Below are 20,857 nucleotides of genomic sequence, written 5' to 3'. Positions count from 1 at the left end.
ATGCCTGGGATGAAGCCTACTTGATCATGGTGGATGATTGTTTTGATGTGCTCTTGAATTCGGTTTGCCAGAATTTTATTGAGTATTTTTGCGTCGATATTCATAAGGGAAATTGGTCTGAAGTTCTCTTTCTTTGTTGTGTCTTTGTGTGGTTTAGGTATAAGAGTAATTGTGGCTTCATAGAAGGAATTCGGTAGGGCTCCATCTGTTTCAATTTTGTGGAATAGTTTGGATAATATTGGTATGAGGTCTTCTATGAAGGTTTGATAGAATTCTGCACTAAACCCGTCTGGACCTGGGCTCTTTTTGGTTGGGAGACCTTTAATGACTGCTTCTATTTCCTTAGGAGTTATGGGGTTGTTTAACTGGTTTATCTGTTCCTGATTTAACTTCGATACCTGGTATCTGTCTAGGAAATTGTCCATTTCCTGAAGATTTTCAAATTTTGTTGAATATAGGTTTTTATAGTAAGATCTGATGATTTTTTGAATTTCCTCCGAATCTGTAGTTATGTCTCCCTTTTCATTTCTGATTTTGTTAATTTGGACACACTCTCTGTGTCCTCTCGTTAGTCTGGCTAAGGGTTTATCTATCTTGTTGATTTTCTCAAAGAACCAACTTTTGGTTCTGTTGATTCTTTCTATGGTCCTTTTTGTTTCTACTTGGTTGATTTCAGCTCTGAGTTTGATTATTTCCTGCCTTCTACTCCTCCTGGGTGTATTTGCTTCTTTTTGTTCTAGAGCTTTTAGGTGTGCTGTCAAGCTGCTGACATATGCTCTTTCCTGTTTCTTTCTGCAGGCACTCAGCGCTATGAGTTTTCCTCTTAGCACAGCTTTCATTGTGTCCCATAAGTTTGAGTATGTTGTATCTTCATTTTCATTAAATTCTAAAAAGTTTTTAATTTCTTTCTTTATTTCTTCCTTGACCAGGTTATCATTGAGTAGAGCATTGTTCAATTTCCACGTATATGTGGGCATTCTTCCCTTATTGTTATTGAAGACCAGTTTTAGGCCGTGGTGGTCCGATAGCACGCATGGAATTATTTCTATCTTTCTGTACCTGTTGAGGCCCGTCTTTTGACCAATTATATGGTCAATTTTGGAGAAAGTACCATGAGGAGCTGAGAAGAAGGTATATCCTTTTGCTTTAGGATAGAATGTTCTATAAATATCCGTTAAGTCCATTTGGCTCATGACTTCTCTTAGTCTGTCTACATCACTGTTTAATTTCTGTTTCCATGATCTGTCCATTGATGAGAGTGGGGTGTTGAAATCTCCCACTATTATTGTGTGAGGTGCAATGTGTGTTTTGAGCTTTAGTAAGGTTTCTTTTACATATGTAGGTGCCCTTGTATTTGGGGCATAGATATTTAGGATTGAGAGTTCATCTTGGTTGATTTTTCCTTTGATGAATAGGAAGTGTCCTTCCTTATCTTTTTTGATGACTTTTAGTTGGAAATTGATTTTATTTGATATTAGAATGGCTACTCCAGCTTGCTTCTTCTGACCATTTGCTTGGAAAGTTGTTTTCCAGCCTTTCACTCTGAGGTAGTGTCTGTCTTTGTCTCTGAGGTGTGTTTCCTGTAGGCAGCAGAATGCAGGGTCCTCGTTGCGTATCCAGTTTGTTAATCTATGTCTTTTTATTGGGGAGTTGAGGCCATTGATATTGAGAGATATTAAGGAATAGTGATTATTGCTTCCTTTTATATTCATATTTGGATGTGAGGTTATGTTTGTGTGCTTTCATTCTCTTTGTTTTGTTGCCAAGACGATTAGTTTCTTGCTTCTTCTAGGGTATAGCTTGCCTCCTTATGTTGGGCTTTACCATTTATTATCCTTTGTAGTGCTGGATTTGTAGAAAGATATTGTGTAAATTTGGTTTTGTCATGGAATATCTTGGTTTCTCCATCAATGTTAATTGAGAGTTTTGCTGGATACAGTAATCTGGGCTGGCATTTGTGTTCTCTTAGGGTCTGTATAACATCAGTCCAGGATCTTCTGGCCTTCATAGTTTCTGGTGAGAAGTCTGTTGTGATTCTGATAGGTCTCCCTTTATATGTTACTTGACCTTTTTCCCTTACTGCTTTTAATATTCTTTCTTTATTTTGTGCGTTTGGTGTTTTGACAATTATGTGACGGGAGGTGTTTCTTTTCTGGTCCAATCTATTTGGAGTTCTGTAGGCTTCCTGTATGTCTATGGGTATCTCTTTTTTTAGGTTAGGGAAGTTCTCTTCTATGATTTTGTTGAAGATATTTACTGGTCCTTTGAGCTGGGAGTCTTCACTCTCTTCTATACCTATTATCCTTAGGTTTGATCTTCTCATTGAGTCCTGGATTTCCTGTATGTTTTGGACCAGTAGCTTTTTCCGCTTTACATTATCTTTGACAGTTGAGTCAATGATTTCTATGGAATCTTCTGCTCCTGAGATTCTCTCTTCCATCTCTTGTATTCTGTTGGTGAAGCTTGTATCTACAGCTCCTTGTCTCTTCTTTTGGTTTTCTATATCCAGGGTTGTTTCCATGTGTTCTTTCTTGATTGCTTCTATTTCCATTTTTAATTCCTTCAACTGTTTGATTGTGTTTTCCTGGAATTCTTTCAGGGATTTTTGCGATTCCTCTTTGTAGGCTTTTACTTGTTTATTAATGTTTTCCTGTGCTTCCCTAAGTGTGTTCAGGTCTTTCCTGAAGTCCTCCAGCATCATGATCAAATATGATTTTGAAACTAGATCTTGCTTTTCTGGTGTGTTTGGATATTCCATGTTTGTTTTGGTGGGAGAATTGGGCTCCGATGATGGCATGTAGTCTTGGTTTCTGTTGCTTGGGTTCCTGCGCTTGCCTCTCGCCATCAGATTATCTCTAGTGTTACTTTGTTCTGCTATTTCTGACAGTGGCTAGACTGTCCTATAAGCCTGTGTGTCAGGAGTGCTGTAGACCTGTTTTCCTCTCTTTCAGTCAGTTATGGGGACAGAGTGTTCTGCTTTCGGGCGTGTAGTTTTTCCTCTCTACAGGTCTTCAGCTGTTCCTGTGGACCTGTGTCTTGAGTTCACCAGGCAGCTTTCTTGCAGCAGAAAATTTGGTCTTACCTGTGGTCCCGAGGCTCAGGTTCGCTCGTGGGGTGCTGCCCAGGGGCTCTCTGCAGCGGCAGCAACCAGGAAGACCTGTGCCGCCCCTTCCGGGAGCTTCAGTGCACCAGGGTTCCAGATGATCTTTGGCTTTTTCCTCTGGCGTCCGAGATGTGTGTGCAGGGAGCAGTCTCTTCTGGTTTCCCAGGCCTGTCTGCCTCTCTGAAGGTTTAGCTCTCCCTCCCACGGGATTTGGGTGCAGAGAACTGTTTATCCGGTCTGTTTCCTTCAGGGTCCGGCGGTGTCTCCGGCAGGGGTCCTGCCGCTCCTGGGCCCTCCCCCACGGGAGCCCAGAGGCCTTATACAGTTTCCTCTTGGGCCAGGGATGTGGGCAGGGGTGAGCAGTGTTGGTGGTCTCTTCCGCTCTGCAGCCTCAGGAGTGCCCACCTGACCAGGCGGTTGGGTCTCTCTCTCACCGGGTCTGGGAGCAGAGAGCTGCTGCGGGCCGGGATCCGCGGGTGTGGGACTTCTGGTAAACACAGAACGTGCCCGGTTCTAGAGAAATTCTGCTTCCGTGTGTCCCAAGCTCACCAGGCAGCTTTCTTGCAGCAGAAAATTTGGTCTTACCTGTGGTCCCGAGGCTCAGGTTCGCTCGTGGGGTGCTGTCCAGGGGCTCTCTGCAGCGGCAGCAACCAGGAAGACCTGTGCCGCCCCTTCCGGGAGCTTCAGTGCACCAGGGTTCCAGATGGTCTTTGGCTTTTTCCTCTGGCGTCCGAGATGTGTGTGCAGGGAGCAGTCTCTTCTGGTTTCCCAGGCCTGTCTGCCTCTCTGAAGGTTTAGCTCTCCCTCCCACGGGATTTGGGTGCAGAGAACTGTTTATCTGGTCTGTTTCCTTCAGGGTCCGGTGGTGTCTGTGGCAGGGGTCCTGCCGCTCCTGGGCCCTCCCCCACGGGAGCCCAGAGGCCTTATACAGTTTCCTCTTGGGCCAGGGATGTGGGCAGGGGTGAGCAGTGTTGGTGGTCTCTTCCGCTCTGCAGCCTCAGGAGTGCCCACCTGACCAGGCGGTTGGGTCTCTCTCTCACCGGGTCTGGGAGCAGAGAGCTGCTGCGGGCCGGGATCCGCGGGTGTGGGACTTCCGGTAAACACAGAACGTGCCCGGTTCTAGAGAAATTCTGCTTCCGTGTGTCCCAAGCTACTTTGTGAATTTCTTAATTGTGTGGTTTATTCTGGGTTATTTGTGTCAATGTGTGTCTTTTTTTTCTTACTGAGGAAAGACTTTCTAATGGCCAGTGGCAGCTGTCCTGAAACCTACAAGAAGTCTGGCACCTTGCAGACGCTCAGGTAGTGCCAATCCTATTTCTCTGCCTTCCAATTAGTGTAGATTTCCCATTCATCCAGTAAAACAGTTGCCAGCAACTCCAAAACACTGTAAATCCAATCAACTTTTACGCCCATTCTATTATTAACTAATTCGTGAAAATGTGCCAATTAACAAGCCAAGCTACCAAACTGGAAGATTGCTATGTCTAAAGCCCATGTGAATGAGAAGGGTTTCCAGCTGGGTAACCAGCTAAACACATACTTGGAATATCTCAGAATCCTTGAAAGTGTGCCCGATAGCAATAAGCATGAAGACTAGAGTCAGTGCTGGCTTGAAATACAATCACATGTATGAAATGCCATTGAGGGAACCCATATCACTCTAAGATGCTTGGACTGTAGAACTATTCCCTGGAAGAAGTGTAAATGGAAAGCATCCCAGGATTGATGAAGGCAGCATTTTTCAGATATGGTTGTGAAATGGGAAAAAAAAAAAACCAAAGACCCTGGTCTTGGAAAGATGCTGAGAGTCTAAATGATCTTAGCCATGTCTCCTGACGTCTCTGACACCATTTACTTGTGTTATAACATTTGGCTTTATTTGAGCACTCTATTAAATAAGATAACTCAATATGTTTTCGTGTGTGTGTGTGCACATGCGTGCGTGGGTACGTGGGGTGCGTGTGTGTGTGTGTGTGTGTGTGTGTGTGTGTGTGTGTGTACGCCAATGTAGCACATAACAAAAGCTGATATTGTCCAAGGTGCTCCTCAGCTAGGCGGGCTCCAGAAACACTGGCTTACCTGCTTGTCAATCTCTGATGTATGGAAAAAGGACCTACCTCTCCAAAGAAGTACGAGAAAAGAAACCCAGAGTCTCTGACATTAAGATATTTATGGTGTAATTGGGAGCAGGATACACAAATTCTAACTTCAATATATTTTTTCTTTTTTATTGGATATTTTATGTATTTACATTTCAAATGTAATCCCCTTTCCACCCTCTTCCATCCCCCACCCCCTTCCCCTGCTTCTATAAAGATGCTTTCACTCCCGCCCACCCATCCACTCTCACCTCAACACCCTGGCATTTCCTTACACTAGGGAAACATGCCTTCACAGGACCAAGAGCTTTTCCTATTAATGCCAGACAATGTCATCCTCTACTATACATGCACCTGGAGCCATGCGCCCCTCCATGTGAACTCTTTGGTTGGTCGTTTAGTCCCCAGGAGCTCTGTGCAGTCTGGTTGGTTGATATTGTTCTTCCTATGGGGTTGCAAACCCATTCATTTCCTTCAGTCCTTTCTCTAACTCCTCCATTGAAGTCCCCATTCTCAGTTCAATGGTTAGCTGCAAGCATCCTCATGTCTATCAGTAAGGCTCTGGCAGAGCCTCTCACGACACAGCTATATCAGGCTCCAGTCAGCAAACACTTTTTGGAATTCACAATAGTATCTGGGTTTGGTGTCTGTACATGGGATGGGTCCCCAGGTGTGGCAATCCCTGGATGGCCTTTCCTTCAGTCTGCTCCACACTTTGTCCCTGTATTTCCTCCTGTGAGTATTCTCCCCCTTTCCAAGAAGGACTGAAGCATACACATTTTGGTCTTCCTTCTTGAGCTTCCTATGGTCTGTGGATTGTATCTTGGGTAATCCAAGCATTTGGGCTAATATCCACTTATAAGTGAGTGCATACCATGTGTGTTCTTTTGTGACTGTGTTATCTCACTCAGGATGATATTTTCTAGTTCCATTCATTTGCCTACGAATTTCATGTAGCCATTGTTTTTAATAGCTGAGTAGTAGTCCATTGTGTAAATGTATCATATTTTCTGTATCCATTTCTCTGTGAAAGGACATCTGGGTTCTTTCCAGCTTCTTTCCATAAAGCTGTTATGAACATAGTAGAGCATTTGTTCTTGTTATATGTTGGATTATCTTTTATGTATATATTCAGGAGTGGTACAGCTGGCTCTTCAGGTAGTACTATGTCCAATTTTCTAAGGAACCACCAGATCTTTCCAGAGTGGTTGTACCATCCTGCAATCCTGCCAACAATAAAGAAGTGTTCCTCTTTCTCCACATTCTCATCAGCATCTGCCATCACCTGAGTTTTGATTTTACCTATTCTGACTGATGTGAGGTAGGATCTCAGGGTTGTTTTGATTTTCATTTCCCTGATGACTAATGATGTTGAATATTTAGGTGCTTCTCAGCTTTTTGAGTTTCCTCAGTTGAGAATTCTTTGTTTAACTCTGTACCCCATTTTTAATAGGGATATTTGATACTTGGAGTCAAATTTTCTGAGTTCTCTGTATATATTGGATATCAGCCCTCTATCAGATATAGGATTTGTAAAGATCTTCCCAATTTCTAGTTGCTGTTTTGTCCTATTGGTAGTGTCCTTTGCAATTTTAAGAGGTCTCATTTGTTGATTCTTGATCTTAGAGCATAAGCCATTGGTGTTCTGTTCAGGAAATTTTCTCCTGTGCCTGTGTTTTTGAATCTCTTCCCTACTTTCTCATCTATTACTTTCAGTGTATCTGGTTTTATTTGGAGGTCTTTGATCCACTTGGATGTGAGCTTTGTACAAGGAGATAAGAATGAATCGGTTTACATTCTTCTAAATGCTGACCTACATTTGAACCAACACCATTTGTTGAAAATGGTGTCTTTTTCCCCATTGGATGGTTTTAGCTCCTTTGTCAAAGTTCAAGTGACCATAGTGTGTGAGTTCATTTCTTGGTTATTAATTCTATTCAACTGATCTACTTGCCTCTCTCTGTACCAATACCAGGCAGTTTTTATCATGATTGCTCTGTAATACAGCTTGAGGTCAGGGATGGTGATTCATCCATAAGTTCTTTTATTATTGATAATAGTTTTTGCTATCTGGGGTTTTTTGTTATTCCAAATGTAATAGTTCACCCTAAGTTTTTCCAAATCAAAAGGACTTGTTACTTAGCAAAGAGTAGGTTTGCAGAATTTCTCTCTGAGAAAGATGCTTCTTAGTTTGGTTCTGAGAGTATGCCAGAAGTGCTAAAAGCATTTTGAGTGCAGAGCTGAAACAAGAGTCTGGACAGGGGTAAATGAGAAGAGTCAGGCTGGGAGAGTGAAACCTAATGCAAAGGCCAGAAGTCATGGGCCAGGATATGCTGATGGGATTCCTCATGAGGAAACTGATAGAACAGATTTCAACCAGAAAAATATTAAACTGGAGATCAGGTATTGACTTGAGAACACTTACCTTGCCTTTATCACAGTTGGATATGGGAAAGCCTGGGTGTAGAGGGAGAAGATGAGGAATGGACAGCAACTAAGGGACAATGGAGCAGTTTGGAGTAGCATGTCCCCTTCAGGCCAATGTCAGCCATGTGTCCTATTAAAGTTATCTAGCCCTATCTCCTCTGTAGTCGAGCTCCCCATTGAATTGTCAAGCGCTGTCTTATTGTCGTGTGCCAAAATATGTCACAGAAGTCTTTGAACATACATGAAGGTGAGACCAGAAGAGATCCAGGGATAAGAGTCATTTGGCTCCAACAGAAATTTCAGAGGGAGTCTTGTGAAGTTGTCAATGCATTTACATTTTAAATGTTGACATCTAATACGAAATTAAAATGAAGCAACTCAAAGAATATTTGCCACCACAGAAGCGCGCCAACAACATACTATTGTTCAAGGAGCATATACAAGTCAATTACAAAAACATTATACCTCAAGAAGACTTGAACAGACCAATGGGAAAGATGATAAGACAATAAAGAACAACATTAAGACTTCCCAGGAACAGAAATGAGGCCAGGAATGGGGGCATGAGACAGATTTTCTCTTCCAAACTCACAGCTTGTTTTCAAAAGTTACTTTGACCCATTTTGGAATTGGTGAGGGAAGGGACCTAGAATAGACACACACACACACACACACACACACACACACACACACACAGGAGGAGGGTTTTAACTTTTAAACAAATATTAAATATTCAAGAAAGTAACTTGACTTTATATTTATGCATATCTTAATCTAAGTAACATTATGCAGTGAGCTAACTGTACATGTGGGTATGATTTGAAATAGTTATACTCTTTAAGGCATTTATGTTATTACAGGACTCTCTTCTAGGGAAATACCAAGGAGGCAAGGAGTGCTTGCTCACAGAATTTGTAAAACACAGCATTGTTTATAGCATCCCAAATCCAAAATAGCTTTCACAGCTAGAGTGGAGGGGGTGGAGCTGAATAATGCTCACTGTTGAAATACTTTTCTGCAAATATTAAGTGTTTACCTTTTGAGACATTTTATTTATAGAAGCTTTTCACTATGATTGACACAAAGCGCATGTCTACAGCTGGTTCTGGTTATACACACATGCATGTGTGTGCTTATTCACAGGTATATAAACCATGAGCTACATTTGCAGCCATGTGAGTTACAGGACCACATATGAATTGAAGGAGATTTCTGATTTTTGTGTCACAAGGCTCTATTGTTTTCATCCATTTGTTTTGCAAGGAAGCTTCTTTTAAAAGAGAATAATGACTTTATTTCTTTTGAAAAACTCATTATTCCATGAGATATAAAAACAGAATGAGATTTAATCAGGTGACTAAATTCATTGTGAGCAGAGTTCTGTGAAATACGTGAGGCTCGGTAGGAAGAGGATTGTGGAAAACACTAAAAACCATTCTCACAAACATCAAGTCTATTGGCTTTTCATGTTAAGTAAACTGACAGGAAAACGGCAAACTGCTCACTGTGATAGCAGGTGGACTGAGTAGCACAGAACATACTTGTCTTTTACTGTATGAATTTGAATCTTGTGTGATCACGTGCTGCCTTCAAAATAAGAAAGAACTGTTTGATAGTTATGGTCCATCGACATCTCTTTATTGATAGGAAAGGGTAATAAGACCGCACTGCTCTCAGAGTAGCCAGCTACAAGTACTGAGTGGTTGAATGGGAAGGAAGAGTCATCTTCCTCCACAGTGTCACTATTGGTACTTTTCCCCTCTTACAGAAATAACCCCCATAAGTCTATAACTCAATGTGCAGCTCTCAGTGAACCCAATGATACAGGCTTAGATTTTTTTTAAAACCTACCTTTAATAAGGGTTCTTAAATGTTTTAACCCCCCTCTAGCCCACCACCCACCAGAGGTAGTGAAAAAGAAACACTATTAGGACACAGGAAAGTAGACCTTTGTAGAAATACTTCTTTGGAGCAAATCTAAGCTGCATTGTCAGGATATTAGCAGTTCAATTTAAATGATTCAACAGCAGCAGATCAATCCAGCACAAAGCCCTGCTGTATGTTATTTAGAAGTAGATGCTCTAATTGCCAGGATATTAGCCATCCAGGGCAGTAATGTCAGGAGAGCAAACATGAATCAGTATCGGTGACCCAGCAAAAACAGCCAGGCCTCCACCAACTAGGATCGGCAAGGATGCCGGGAGAAGTTCTCTGCTGTGTCTCTCAATGAAGTTAAGATCAGCAAAGACAAAGGCATGAGACCAATGAATCATTGTAAAGGTAGCTATGTAAGCCAGCCATCACTGTCCGTTGAGTCTTATTGATACTCCCTGTAAATATCACGTGTCCTCTCATAGGTCATGACTTAGCACAACACTACTTGAGTCTGAGTGAAACTTCACACTGAGTCTGTCTTAGCAGAACTCTACGTAAGCTTGTATCATCTGGCATATCTAGAAACTTTTATGTCACTTTGTCAATCAGCCCAAATCCTCAGAAGTAGCAAGAAGCCACCAGAATGCCCCAGAAGTTTTTTTGTGTGTTTCTTTCTATGCAGTCATGGCAAACAATGACCAGTAAGGAATGACAAAGCATGCTAATACCATCCCGAGTCATCCACCATCTGTTGGATTGTATTTATATTCTTTTTTAACATCATGTGTCCATTCATGTTTGCTTTAGCAAAACATCTTTTTATCTGTCTGTTTCAACAAACATTTCTTCACATGTATGCTTTACAAAACATCCTTTTACTAGCAAGCCTCAGAAAAATATTAGTTGACATAATTGACTTTCTAAAGAATCCAGAAGTTTCCACTTCATAATGAGTCACGAGAAAATCCATAAAAATAAAAGGAAGCCTTGGAAAGAAAAGATTTAGTTAGAGAGAGATGGGTATAAGAAAGATTACTGGCGGAAGAAGGGACTTCGATCAAAAATGTGTGTGTGTGCATGTGTGTACATGTGTGTGTCTGTAATTGTAAATGAATAAATACATTAATTGAAATGAATGAAAATCATACTCTACTTAAAGAACCAGCTTAAAGAATACAGGGGAGAGGCCGAATTGTGTAATTTTGTTCCCAGTATCATTTAGTCTTCATACTTGGCTACACCATGGAGAAATCTTGAGAAATAGTTCCTATTCAAATTAAGAGAGCATAGCAAAAGTCATTTTCTTTCCACTAAAATCTTTCCACTCCCTGCTACCATTTCCCACAGTGCTTCTCAACCCCAAACAACCTTCTCTCCCAGGCCCTCAATAGGTTACCAGCAGCCCTGAGGATCCCCCACTTCCAGTTGCAGATCATCTCTAGCTGTCCTGAGCAGGGCTTGCCTCACCATACAGCTTTGTAATTGAACAGCATCCAACAGTCCCTATCTCTGCCTGCACACCCTGATTATGCTTGCCTCATGAATAATCCCCATCAGGATGTCCTCCCTGCAGTCTCCCAGCTCAGCCTGTGATATTACTTGATCCTTCCTCGCAGCAAGGCTGAAAAAAAGTTTCGAGTTAGCAAGTAATAATCCTCCAGCCAGGGTGAGCTGAGGACATTGCTGACTCCAGGGTGGCTGTAGAGAATAGAAAAACACTCTTCACACAGATCAGCGAGCATCCCTTATTGTAAAGAATACTAATGAGCAGAAAAATAATCCACGGCGTATATTGATTCAAAGCCTACTATGTGCCAGTTACTAATTATTATGATATCCCTGAATGAACATGACACTATTTAATTCTTATGACAGAATGGAGGAGGTACAGTTAGGTACCTACTTTCGTGTCTAACACTCAGAGGAGGAGATAATACAAATGGCACAGCCAATGTCCCAGAGCCAGACCTGGCAAACAGCTGCCCTACCTGTAAATGCCTTTCTTACTCCTTTAGTAAAAGTCTGCAGATATAAAAGGAGGCATTGGGTTACTGAAACACAGAGCACAGAGCTCGATGTGAGCCATGAGGAAGAGAACACCTGTAAGAGGCACTAAAACAAAGACGGATATTGATGCAAAAACAGCTTTCAGCTAAAAGACAGAAGGGAGGTGTAGTTTCTTCTGGAGTCAGATGTGAGTGGTCACAACCTGAAAATTCAGGTTTCAGATCCCCTCACAAACAGTGTTTCAAGGCAGTCAAAGGTTCATGAAATTTATATAATTATAAGGCAAAAGACGGTCATAAATCCAGACACTTCAAATATGTTGGCAGGAACGCCAGGCCTGCCATTACAACAAAGCAGAAAAATCTTGGCTGTAGGTTTCAGATGTGATCTGATGGCATCCTTAGCTTCTAAGTTTATGTGTGCTAGAACGTTCTAAAAGGTGTTCCTGGAGATGGATAATGAATGACTATGATAGCACAGGGTCTAAAGATAGCACAGGATAAGTGATTGCATCTGCAATGTTCCAACACATCATAATCACCAAGTTCTAATCAATCAGCTGGCCTTGCAGAATCTTGAACACAGGTGTTGTTTTTTCCTCTGAGAACTTCTTGTCATACAGGGATACAAAAAGAACTGCCGGGCTGTTTCTAGTAAGTTATCTAGTAAGATATTACCTTTCAGGATGCCCACAAATACCTGACCATGTTCACTGCCCACTGGCTTGCAGCTCCAAAAGACTATGCTTTCCATATGAACGCAAAGCTTTATTCATTAACAAAACCACAGAAAGTTAGCACACAGGTGTGGATCCATAAAATGGCCATAGACTTAAAGCTATAGGAGATAGCAAAAGGCACAAAACCACCTTGTTCACACCACTGGAATAAAAAGAATGTTGAAACTGAAAGAAAGAAACACTGTGCCAAAGGGCAGACCTCTAGGAAGAACAGTGTGATGTTTCTACTCCTCCAAATTCAACCCACAGATTGGTAGCAAGGACTCCATGAATATATTAACAGAGATCTGGGATGTAATTATGTTGCTGCAAAAACGATTCCGTTAATCTCTGACCCTTGGTCCCATGCTATTTACATAGCAACTTAGTTGATTCTACCAAATGATGAAATTCTTCCTGGGTATGGTGAATGCCAAACTGTGATGGGAAATTGGTGGTCCAGGATGGACTCATGCACATCAGAGCAGTGTAGAGAAGTTAAGTTTGCTGAAGTAAGAAATCAGTATGACAGGGTAGTAACAACACCAAGAGGCTATGCTAGTCTTGCTTGAAGATATCCTCATTAAAGTTAGGACTCTGTGCATCTAGTTCCCACCATGCAAATAGAGAAAGTCTTGGTTGACCCATGCTCCAGTCTGGGTAGAGGCTAGATTCATGACAGGGTTGCAGTTCAGTGTTACCAGATCAAAACTATTTTTGGTTGACCATTGCTGATTTGGTTGGGAAGAATCACTGTTTTCTTTTTATTTTGAATTTAGTTTTAGTTTTCTTCCTATTGGCGTGTATGTAGGGAGGTGGAGGTGTAATAGAGACAAGAAAAAGGGATCTAAGAGAAAAACTTCAGTGCTAAGAACAGACTTTGTCTTCTTTTAAGCATGATCTTAAGGCTGTTACAGTTATCTCTAGCTACTCTTTTTTCTTTATAATGATGTCTGAGTGTTCCCAAAACAACAAGGAAAAAAATCCCTGAAAGAGATCTATTTCCTGTCTCCTTCTGATTGCTCTAGTCTCTCAGTCATGGCCTTCTCTACACGTGAGTGTTGTATATATTTTTGTTTTTAACTATAAAATCAGAGACAGTAAGAGATGCATAGCAATAAGTAATAATATAATGAAATAATCATAAAAACAATGTTATAACAGGAGTCATTTATTTTTTCCTTTTTTTGGAAATATTTTATTTAACATTTTCAGACTGTACTTGGTTGTACTTGACTGAAGCCGCAGGAAATTGGATCCCAGATAAGAGTAGACTGCTATAATTCTATCGGTGAGATAAAGTATAATCCGGAACACAGTTAAGGATCTAGATTGATTGGCTAGCTATATGTTACTATCATTTTTTTGCAGCCTTCACACTGCACATGAAAGAAGAGGACTGTGACGATTATATGTGATGGCTCCTCCCACCCAAACCATTAGAAGTCAGGACTGACTACCTCCTGCTTTCTATGTCTGTACACCTTAGTATGCCATATATATGTCAGGGCTGAAACTGATTTCTGCTCCCACAAATAGCAAAATTCAATAACCACAGGAATTTAACCATAGGCTCTCAGTTTCTAATGCTATATGACCTCTGGATATATACACCAGAACCTGAACTTCTTCCACATGGGTTCAGGACTCCACATTGAACTATTTGATACCTCATTTGAAAAGTTCCCCCAACTCACAAGGCAAAGAAATAGTGGGCACTAATATAGCTCTTGAAAAAGGACTCTTTTCAAGTCCTAGTGGGCAAATTCAATAAATCTCCAACAAGCTATTCTAAACAACTGTTGTATTCTGTGCTCTGCTTGAGATGGTGGCACAATTATTCAAACCTTACTTAATGACTAAAAACAATGGAACCTTCTATCCTTTTCTATGGACTGAGCATCATCAGAAAAACATTAAATTGCAGCATAACCCATCCCTATGGAACGTTCTCAATCTTCCTACTGGAAGAGCTAAGAGATGAAGGAGTTTTCCTTCAGTCAGAATTAGACACGTGCTAGACCATCTCACGTACGGCTGTCACTTGGATCAAGGAGAGGCATTATTGCTTGACTGCAAAGGTTGATCGCAATGGCACGAAAATAAATTTCAAGTTGAGAAATGGTCTCTCTCAGGGTAAACATAAGCCTAGCTATAGCCTCTGAACCAAATAGCTTAGCATATATAACACTACTTAATGAAGACTAATTTTACAGCCTCTAACAAAGAACTTTATGGTCCCAGCCAGGTCTCTGCCTCAGCTGGGTCTCTATCTCATCTAGGTCTCTTAATATTTATGAGTTTCAATTTTTTATCTATAAATCAGAACTTATCATACTAGTTTTGAAGTTCTTATCATACTAGTCCTTGAGTTCTGATATACTTTAAAACTATTAATTTCTTTTCTTTACTTTTGTATTTTGAGATCAGGGTCTCACTCTCTACTCCTGGCTGACCTGAGGCTTACTATGTAGACAACTCTAAATATGTTAATGTCATAATAAGAAGTTCACACAAATTTGTCCAGGTTTTCTACCTCCATAGGCAGATAGAGTCACAAGGAAATAGTTGTTCATTGGTTTCCATAGAATGTAGTAATACTACCAAAAGTGATAAACCATAATACTGGATGATGTCTTTCTTCATTAACATTTGATAACACATATCATGTATAAATATACATTGAAGATTGTTCGACAATGTGAAAGAAAATTAATTTATTCTTATAATCCATTCATTTATTGTTCCAGTAAACATCACTGATTTCATTTTATTTGTAAGTAGAAAGATGATGATGACTTTGGAAAAAGGAGTGTGTTTCTGATCCAAAGAGAGTTAAGCTATAAATTTAGTTGCTAGGCCAAAAAAGAGGTAACTCCTATAAAATGATTAAAATAATTACAATTTGCTTTGCCATTATGATATTGTAAAAATTCAAATGTTTACATGTTTATGAAAAATGTTTTTAGAGTAGCACTGAAGTGACAAAGTTATCTTTATAGGACAATAAACAAGAAAAGAATGGTCACCAGATATAGCATTTTAGAGCTATGTTAATGATACAAAAAGTTGCATGTGCAGATTAATATGCAAGAAAATATGTGACTTGGGATATAGCATAGAGTGAGAGCACTTGCCTAGCCTAGCATAGACAAAGTCCTGGTTTCAACCTAGCATTGTCAATGTATGAAGCATATGGAAACAAATATAATTTAAATCTGCTTATTCAATTTGAGATCAACTATGGTATGAAAGAGATATAGATAAGTCAGGAAGCATAGGTCTCTATTCATGGTTAGGGAGCACAAAAATAGCAAACCAGGTAGAGAAGAAAAAGTGAAGAGAAAAGGCATTTGGTAGGAATGAGAAATATAGGCAAGACCAAGTAATTTTTGTTGTTTGGAAATGGAATGATTTGGAAAATGTTTCTATAAAATAAGTAAAAACTGACAGCTATGTAAAGCTGTAAAGGACACTTGAAGTCAGTGGGAGAGAATCATTTGCAAGACCAAAAGGGAATTGGTAGAGGTTTGAGATGGATATAGGCAGTCAATGTAGCAGGAATTATGAAAATAAAGAACAATACAGAAAATAGGATCATTTGAACTTAGGGGTTCACTCTTGAGTGTGGAGTGACATACAGGCTTCCTACTATGAGAGCAGCTGCTGTATCACCGTCACGTGACTCAGCTAACCTTTCTACTGCTCACTCTCAATGCAGGATACTGTGGTGGGTCTTCCGCAAATGTGTCCTCCATTAGTAGCTTTCCTTTACTTGGATAATGCGGCTCCTTTACTCAAGAGGTGAAAGCACTAAGTTATCCTTAATATAAACTGACCTAAGTAACCAGTCAATACCAATTCTATCGTATCAAAATTCTGATATTTCTAGGCTAATTACAAAGAATTCTTAGTGCCTCTGCTTGGAGGTATTCACAAATTCATTTTGTAGTAGGTAATAGGCCAACTCCTAAATGGAGGACACCTTGCAGAAAGTCAACTTTTTTGAGAATTTACCCAAGTAGGGTAGCTGTAACACTACCTGTAGGCTTATATTTTTCAAAACCTACTATATTTTTCCTGTTCTTTGTGTATATTTATTGTAGAAAACAATGGGTCTTTTTCTTTGACAATATCTATATCCCTTCATGCCCCGTCTTGTTATTCCCCACCTTCTATGTGTGCCCTTCCTCTCTACCCGACTTCCACATCTACTTGAGAGTGTTATATATTTGTTTTAAATATGCACTCTGTGTATGAAAGAAACTATAATATTGGTCTTAATTTTGCTTGCTTTTCTTACCATTATGACATATGCAAAGCCTACTTTAATAAGGGATTTTAAATGCTTTAACCTCCCTTCTCGTCAACCACCCACCAGAGATAGTGGAAAGGAAAAGTTAATAAGGCAAAGAAGGATGTGGACCTGTTTAGAAATGATTCTTTGGGGGTGATTCCAATCTTCATTCTCAGAATATCAGCAACTCACTTCCCATGAATCAGCAGCTGTACATGGATCTACATGCAAACACCACACACTGATCAGCAACGACAGCTCGATCCAGAAGAAAACACGAGATTCTGTCAATTGGCCTGAGTCTGAGAAGCATCAAGAAACTGCTGGAATTTCACAAGAAGATCTTTGGTGCATTTCTCTCTACAAAGTCATGACAAAGGATGATCAGCAAAGAAGACAAGATGAACCAATATCACAGCATCGTCAACAAAGACCGGTGGCAGCAAAGCCCAACGAAGACCAGCAAAGAGCAGCAAGGCAAACCAATGGCATAGCATTGTCCACTGTCTGCTGGATTTTACTTATATCATTTCTAAACATCATATGTCCTCTCAAGTATTGGCTCTAGCAAAATATTAAATACCCCTTTTCAAGGCAGCTTCTAGAAAAATATGTCCGTTCTCAGCAAAACATCATCCCCCACTTCTGCTTCAACAACAACATTCTCTTGGGGTAAAAATAAAAAGGCAGTGGAACTGGAACCAGAGCCGGTCCTACACATTCTCACTCCTCGCCGATCCTCAGAAGCCACATGCTCCGATTGTTTCTCTGCCAGCCACATTCACACACTGTCCCCTTGACTGGGACACCTGACAAATACATCATGTTCCAAGGACTGTTCTAGTGTGGCGTGGTGCCACACTAGCCCCAGGTATTCTACAGCCTAGCACAGCTTCCACCACTGAAATAGGTTGTCTCTCTGCCCTCTGGGAGCTTTGCTCACATCCCCTGTAACCGTAAAATCAAAGTTCTAGAAACTTGTAGTTCAACAATTAGATCTATATGTTAAATTCTCAATCTACAATACACCTACACAGTAAATTCACTGCCAATTAATAAAGATAGAAACCGCTTACCTAGACAAGATAAAATTGACCTAGACCACCTGGATTGGAATCATATTCCTCCTCTGTCTCCATCTTCCTTTTCTTTTTAATTAAAAGGTTTTGATTTGGGGGGGGGGTTATTTGTTTGTTTGCTTGTTTTGATTAAACAGAAAGGTTGATGTGTCGGATGATGTCATTATGCAGCAAGGCAGGTCCACGATAAGGCAAAGGCTGTCATTGGATGAGAAGGAAGGGTAGGCAAGGGAAAAGTCTAGAAAGAGTGAGGAGGAGAAGAAGCCGGGGAAATCAAGATGGAGACGATGGAGCAGGATGATCCAGATCCAGGTGAACTAGGTCAATTTTATCTTGTCTAGGTGGGCGGGGCTAGCGTGGCATGGTACCATGCTAGAATGGCCCACAGAACGCAATGTGTGTCAGGCGTGTTAACAATCTGCCAAGGGGACAGTGTGTGAAAGTGGCTGGCAGAGAAACAGCCGGAGAATGAAAAAATGCGGCTCCCGAGGATCAGCGCGGAGTGAGAACATGTGGGAACCGGTTCCACCTATTTTTTGTTTTTACCGCATCATCCTCTCATAAGACAGATTTCAGAAAAGCATTATATGACACAACTGTCTCCAAAGAAACCACAAGTTTTCACTTCAGGTAGACAGGAAAGTCAGTGTATCCATACAAAGAGTCTATATGGGCATAGGGGAAGTCAGAGATTCACGGCTATCTCTGCTACTACAACTGTTCACTGATGACCTGGGCATATGAAAGAAGAAATAATTCTCCTGAGTTTCAAACAAATACATATATGACCCTGGTATTGGCTGAGATTCACTAAGTTATAAGTGACTCTAATAAATGAATAGGACCTTGTAACTAGTTACTATTAAGTAATTAGATTCAGAGGAAGTTTACTAGGAAATAGTAGAAAAGGAAATAAACACAAGAAAAAGAATGAACAAGCTAAACAGAAAGTTTATTTCCCAAGAAAAAGTATCAGGTTTCATCTTTTGAGAACTGTGATTAGTTCTATGCCACATTTTTATTTGTTTTTGTTGTTTTTTTTGTTTTGTTTTTTGGTTTTTTTTTTTTTTGGTTTCTTGTAGTTTTGTTTTTAAATTCAATTTTGTTAGCTGTTAGTATATTCTTGACACTAACCCTCTGTCATGTATATAATGGGTGAAGTTTTTTGTCTGATTTTGTTTGCTGACTCTTGAATGAAGAAAACCAAAACAAATACTTCATAGCTTCATGAAGTCACATTTATAACTTGCTGTAGTAAGGTCTGTGCTATTGGAGTCCTGTTCAAAATATACTTTCCTGTGTGGATCAGTTCAGGCATATTCCATACTTTCTCTTCTATTACACTTAAGGTATTTGGTGTTATGTTGAGTGTCTTGATAGAATTGGACTACAGTTCTGTTCATGGTGATAGATATGGATCTATAGTCATTCTTCTACATACAGCTGTCCAGTTTCACAAGCACCGTTTGTTGATGTTTTTGTCTTTTCTCCAATGTGTAACTTTATCCACGTTGTAAAGTATCAGGTATCAATTGGTATGTGGATTTATGTTTGGGTCTTCAATTCTATTTCATCTATGTACATGTCTATTTTTATACCTGTACTATGCTATTTTTATCTCAATCAATATTTAACACAACTTGGAATCTCAAATGGTTCTACTTCCTTCAATCCTTCCCTTAGTTACAATTGTTTAAGCTATCTTGGTTTATTTGAATCTGTTTAAGACTTGTATAAATTTAAGAGTGTTTTTAGATTTTTATGAAGAATTGTACAGGGAATTTGAAATACAAATGGCAGACAGACACTTAAAGTGTTTAACTTGATTAGCAAACAGGCAAATGAAGATTAAAACTACTTAGAGATTTCATCTCACACCATTCAGAATAGTCACGATTAATAAAACAAATGACAGCTCATGCTAAGGAGGATGTGGGGAAGGGGACACACTAATTAATTGCTTTTATAAGTGCAAACAGGTACAGCTACCATGGAAATCAGTTTAGACTATAAAAAACATTGAAAACATAATCTACTGCAAGATACAGATGACCCACTCGAGCATATTATGCCCAAAGGACTCTGTATCTTAGTGCAGATAAACCTTCTCATCATTCATTATAGCTAGAATTTGAAAGCAATATCAATGTCTACCAATGAAAGAATAATGATAATGTACACTTACACAATGGAATATTAATCAGCTGTTAAAATAAAAATTTCAGGTAAATGAGTGGAGCTAGAAACAATCATTCCAATTAAGGTAAGTCAGATACAATAAAAAATGTTTCATGTTTTCTTTATAGGTATTTGTCAGTTTGTAAGATTTATACATGCGTGGTTCACTCAGAATATCTACAGAGGTTAGGTAGCTAGTAAGGGACTATGGAGAAAGAAGATGTCTTCTAAAGAAGGGAAAATGGAATATAGTGTTGAAGTAAAATAAAGCAAAAATTATAATAGGACATTAAATGGGAAGAGAGAGAATGGTATGGTTAAAGGTGGTAATTTAAGAGAAACAACTAACACTAATGACCATTTGAAAAGCTGTAAGAAAACCTACTACAGTAGAAGCTTTCTAAAATAGGTACATATATGAAAGGAGTGTAAATGAATTCATAAAATAGTAGGGAAGAGAACACCCCAGCTAGAAATCACATGCTAACAACTAAAACCCCAGTACGAGGAATGAATTACATCCTTTTGATTCATTAATCAAAGATGTCACATAGAACAGTCCAAACAATAAAGGATATTTGTAATGCTATTGGTTACTTTCTACAACTTGCTCGTAAGGTACTATTGCTGAAAACACCACATACTTATGCCATTGAATATGAAGAAATAGGACTGGTGCTAATGTAGAAGCTTTACCTCTCCCAAATAGCATTCGTAAGGATCTGGTACCATACAAAGTACCAGAAAAGAAAAATTAATTATCATTCTTTTCTATAATTCTTATCTGTGAGCTACAGTAGCAATCTGCCTTTAAGATAATCCATTAGCTCAATAGTGGGACAAAGGTTATGGGTGTAGCCAACCACCTTTTGATTACATATATGACCTTCTCCATGAGATGGGACTTATATATGACTCTCTTAGTAAGGATAAGACCGTAAAAACAGATAGTCCAATTACACATAGATGACTGTGTAGTCAGCCAATAGCTAGGGCTTTACAGTGGATTGGAGGATACCAAGTGTTTTGTGTAGGGAAGAAGCTTGGTTAGAACTTCTTCTCATGTGGGCAGCA

General features: G+C 39.8%; 1 long non-coding RNA gene across 4 annotated transcripts in view; it reads left to right on the top strand.

The window, feature by feature from the left end:
• Nucleotides 1-11,274: 11,274 nt before the first annotated feature.
• Nucleotides 11,275-20,857, top strand: part of LOC103693082 (uncharacterized) — a 50,081-nt gene continuing 40,498 nt past the window's right edge. For 2 of the 4 annotated variants that reach the window (XR_001841155.3, XR_001841154.3), the window contains exon 1: nucleotides 11,288-12,164. This is a non-coding gene — a long non-coding RNA (uncharacterized LOC103693082). Of the gene's footprint in view, nucleotides 12,165-20,857 lie in introns of all 4 variants that reach the window. The other 2 variants (XR_010057542.1, XR_010057541.1) reach the window with 2 other exon arrangements.

Source organism: Rattus norvegicus, chromosome 14, assembly GCF_036323735.1.
Source record: "Rattus norvegicus strain BN/NHsdMcwi chromosome 14, GRCr8, whole genome shotgun sequence".
NCBI classification, from domain to species: Eukaryota; Metazoa; Chordata; class Mammalia; order Rodentia; family Muridae; genus Rattus; species Rattus norvegicus.
This window is presented reverse-complemented; position numbering and strand designations above follow the sequence as displayed.